This window comes from Penaeus japonicus, unplaced genomic scaffold (assembly GCF_977035675.1).
Source record: "Penaeus japonicus unplaced genomic scaffold, GWHDUDI00000001_assembly GWHDUDI00000014, whole genome shotgun sequence".
Lineage (NCBI taxonomy): Eukaryota > Metazoa > Arthropoda > Malacostraca > Decapoda > Penaeidae > Penaeus > Penaeus japonicus.
In genome coordinates this window covers 18,216,113-18,221,112 of record NW_028234416.1, presented here as the reverse complement: position 1 = coordinate 18,221,112, position 5,000 = coordinate 18,216,113, and the positions used below count along the sequence as shown (strand labels likewise).

The 5,000-nt window shown below is 36.1% G+C and overlaps 1 protein-coding gene across 5 annotated transcripts in view; it reads left to right on the top strand.

Moving 5' to 3' along the window:
* Window positions 1–5,000, top strand: part of LOC122262194 (uncharacterized) — a 136,235-nt gene that overhangs the window by 91,333 nt on the left and 39,902 nt on the right. For 2 of the 5 annotated variants that reach the window (XM_043030148.2, XM_043030147.2), the window contains exon 1: window positions 4,403–5,000. This exon is cut by the window's right edge and continues 298 nt beyond it. The exons of 2 other annotated variants lie outside the window; for them this stretch is intronic. The gene's annotated coding sequence lies outside the window, so the exon portion shown is untranslated. Of the gene's footprint in view, window positions 1–4,402 lie in introns of those variants that run through there. One more of the 5 variants, XM_043030149.2, reaches the window with a different exon arrangement.

The following is a 5,000-nucleotide window of genomic DNA, read 5'->3' as shown; positions in this document are numbered from 1 at the left end:
GGACGCGGGCGATCCTTCTTCGAACGCATCCGAGCGGCGATGAAGAGATCCCGCTACTGTGTTGTTGCATGGTATTTGTTTCCCGTGTCATGTATCTTCTATGGTCGCGCTTTTGGGTTGAGTGGTTGTTACCGGTGAGCATCTTTGTATCTTCTTGTAGAATGCATTTTACTTGTCGTCTAACATAGCAATTGTGAGATTACTGAAAGAAAAAGAAGAAATGCATATGCACACACACACACACATGTATATATATATATATATATATATATATATATATATATATATATATATATATATATATATATATGTATATATATATATATATATATATACAGTATCAATGTACGCATGTGTGTTTTACTAGCATAGGATTCGTAATCTTACTGGAATATTGATAAGAAATATACATACAAACACACATATATTTGTACACAATATCTATGTGTGTTCATTTGTGTATATCATAGTATGTACAAATTTATATATTGCTAATATCAATGACATCACAATGATGGTGAAAAGTTGATTAAATTCCACGCATAGACAGCAAGCAACGGTATTCTTTTGTCTCCAGGAACCTGAAACAAATAGATAAAATGGACAGGCGCTAAAGGTGAGGCAGGATTGTGAACTGAAGGTAGTTTCAGATAAGGAATGAGGGATGGCGAATCAACGTCTGCAAACGAAAAGGGCGTTTGGAAGATAAAGAGACGGAAGTACAGCACTGTTGTCGTAAAGAGCGCTGGGTAGAGGGCGCCACTTTGGGAACACCGAGAGAAGGAGAGTTGGAAAGAGAAAAAGAACTATCGCCTTTTTGTCCGTATTTACGAAATGTCTTTAATATCACAGTATCAGGCTGACCAGCACCCGTACCGTTAGGAGCCTTAGTGCCTTATCACATCCCGAGAGTTTTACACGTCCGGGGATTAAACCTGTTTTGCCGCGCGTTCTTTAGCGTCACGTGTCATGGCTGCCGGGGCGTACGCGAGCGCGGGAAACGCAAAAGGTCGCGTTCATTATCTCGATCTTGCTTCCTTTGGCAAAAACTGGTTGCTTGTAGGCACCCCCCTCCCCCCTTCCCTCTTCCTCCTCCCTCTCCCTCCTTCAAAAAATATCAAACTTTGCGATAATTGCGGCTTGTTTACCGTCGTTATTGTTGTTAATACTTGCCATTTTAAGAACACGTATTTTGTTAGATATAGATTTTTTATGGTTTATCATGAAAAAACAAGAAAATGGATTCCCTCAATTATAATTACTCCGCTATACAACCAATCTATTACTTTTTGAAAAGACATCACGTTAGTGATCATAAAATCAAAACTTTTTTTTTTCTTTTTTTTTACTAGTAGGCAAGAAATTTGTCAATCCCAAATAGCATAGAAGTAACTGAAAGAGCTTGTTATATTCTTTTCTTCTTAAATGTAGACCCCTTTTCTCTGTTTCGAAAAAAAGGAAACCAGAAATAAATGACTTTCCAAACTAGAGAAAAAAAATAAAAGTAAATTTCTTTTTTCATTTTGCCCTGTTTAATTTCTAGACAATTTAAAATTGAAAACTGAAAATGCATATTAAGTGAAACTCATTCCTTTTGACCAAAGGACTGTGAACAATTTTGTCTTCATTAACTATTGTAGGTGGATTTAGTGTTATATAAACGAACATAAATGCTCTTCTTAAATTTACGATATTATGATCAATGTTTTGTTCATTAATTTACTAATATTGGGTTCTGGAAATCAGTTGATGGATTGATGTAAAATTAATAATTTTTGAATTTACTTATATATTTCTCCCTCCCTCTCTCTTTCTCTCTCTCTCTCTCTCTCTCTCTCTCTCTCTCTCTCTCTCTCTCTCTCTCTCTCTTTCCCTCACATTATCTCCCCCTCCCTCCCCTTCCCTCCCCCTTCAAAATAGCACCTCCTCTTAACATAACAGCACCTCCCACCTCCCTCCCTCGGGAAAAAGGACCGAATAATATTTCTCTCGGACTCTGCCTGCCAAGTTTCTGACACCCGCCTACGTGCTCGGTGACGCCATCCTGGGAAAAATTTAAGATGCCGTTCCATCTTTGCGGAGATACTTCCGGTCGAGGCTGGGTCATGGGGGGGGGTGAGGGGAAGGGGAGAAAGTTGGGGAGAGGGGACAGGGGTAGAAGGGGAGAGGGAGAGGGTTGGGGGGCATTAGGGGAGGGGTAGAGGATGGGGGTTGAGGGTAGGGTCAGGAGGGTGGAGGAGAAAGTAGGGGGCATGGGGAGAGGGGGAATGGAGAGAGGGGAGAGAAGAGGGAAAGGAAAGGAGCATGGGGGGAGGGGGAAAGGGAGGGAGGCATGAGGGATAGGGTAGGGAGGGGGAGAGGGAAGGATAGCTGGGGAAGAGGGTAGGTTGTATGAGAGGGTGTATGGGGGGGGGGTGTTATGGGGATACAGTAGGAGGGAGGAGGTGAATGGAGGAAGGAGGGAAGGGGGGGGGGGTAGTTATATGGGGGACGAGGGAGTGTGGAGATGAAGGAATTTAACATGAGGTAAAGATGATACCAATTTTAACTATGATGGTAATGATGGTAAGGACGATAGTGATTGCAATGACAGTGATAATGAAGACATTGAAGATGATGACAATGATGATGATAATGATGATAAAGAGGATGGTAGTAATGATTATTATTATTGTTATTTTTACCTTGGTTTTCATATATCCGTTATCATCATCAGTGTGTGTCGTTATTATATAAGTTTTGCTATTATAATTATGAATGTTGTTGTTTTTCTCACTATTATTATCATTGATGTCATGATTTGTATGATAATTATTATCATTATCCCTTTTATTTTCAATATCATTATCACTATTGTTGTTGTCATTATTATTATTATTATCATTATCATCATTATGCTCATTAACATTATCATTATTATTATTATCATTATTATTACTATCATTATTATTATTATTGTTATTATTGTTATTATTATTATTATAATCATTATTATCATAATTATTATCATTATTATTATTATTATTATTATTATTATTATTATTATTATTATTATTATTATTATCATAATTATTATCATTATTATTATTATTATTATTATTATTATTATTTTTTTTTTTATTATTATTATTATTATTAGTAGCAGCAGTAATATCATCACTTTCATTACTCTCTATTATGATTAGTATCAATTATTGATACTATCATATTTATCTTCCTCATCATCATTACTATTACTATTATCCCTGTTATTATTGTTATCATAATTATTATCATCATCTTTATTGTTATCAGTCATTATCGTTATCATTACCGTTATCATTATCGTTATCATTATCGTTATCATTATCGTTATCATTATCGTTATCATTATCGTTATCATTATCGTTATCATTATCGTTATCATTATCGTTATCATTATCATTATCGTCATCATTATCATTATCATCATCATTATCGTTATCATTATCATTATCGTCATCATTATCATTATCATTATCATCATCATTATCGTTATCATTATCATTATCGTTATCATTATCATTATCGTTATCATTATCATTATCGTTGTCATTATCATTATCGTTGTCATTATCATTATCGTTATCATTATCATTATCGTTATCTTTATCATTATCATCATTATTGTTATTATTATCATTTCTCTTATGATAATGATAGTGAATATGATGATGATGATGATGGTGATAATGACAATGACAATGACAATGACAATGATAATGATAATAATAATGATAATGATGATGATTATGACCATTATCATCATTACTATAGTTATCATTAGCAATAGTAATATTATGATTATTATCATTATAATTATTATTATCATTTTTATCATTAATATCATTAATATTAGTAATAGTAGTACCGACATTATTCCTGTTTATCTTCTTCTTATTCCTTTCATTGTTGTTATTTTTACAGTATTCAACTTTTTTTAGAGTTACAATCATTGTCATCATGATTAGGAAACATATTGTAGGAATAACTTACACCCAATAACGTTCAACAATACTTTCAACAATAACTTTCAACATCTTTCAATAATTTTCAATATTCAACATTGACCTAATAATTCTTATTATCCTTTATTTCTATTTTTAGTAATTCCGTTATCCATTATCTCGATTACGACTAAAGCGTATCCAAAAAAAAAAAAAAAAAAAAAAAAAACATCGATATGGACATGACATCAATCATTCTATACAGTTAACCGCTCACATAAGCCTGGGAATTCCTTCGGCTATAATGAAGTTGGATGTTCTTTACACTAAAAGTTGTGCGCCCCTTCGCTCACATAAGCCTGGAAGTTCAATCAGCTGTAATGAAGTTAGAGGTTCTTTACACCAAGAGAAGTTGCGCGCCCCTCCCACTCTGCGTTTCATGGTGTCGGGCCGCGAGAACTCACCAGCTTCTCTCCTTTTGGTCAGTTGTGCTCGGTCAGTCGGGAGGGGAGGACGTGTGTGCGAGTGTGTGTCTCCCGTCTAACCCGGCCAAGTCTCGGTCCACACAAGAGCCTCCTTCCTCTCCGTCTGGTTAACCGAAGGCAGCGTGTGTAGTAGAATTGGATTTGTGCAATATGTGTCGTAGGATTATTGATGGAGGGGATCTTCGTTGCACTTCAGATACGAAGGAGTGCTTGGCGTTGTAGTTTCCGCTATCGGGAGCGTTTGGTGTGCTGTATACGGAAATGATAGAGGGTTCTATCCGTCCCCCATAGCGACGTTAAAAAAAACAAAACACGTGCAAGGTTAGGCTACCACGATATTTGCAAAGAGCACGCTGTCCGCTCGACTGGACCAGTTTTTTTTATGGGTGTGTGTGTGAACTTGAATGTAATTAGAACGTTTTAAGCCTTCGCTCGCTTTGACAGCTCAAAGCAGCGGCATCAGCAAAGCAATGAACCGAACGATTGGCTAGGGATTAAAGACACGCAAGTGAATCCAAATTATCGTCCCTGCGGAAGGGACTTCAACGCA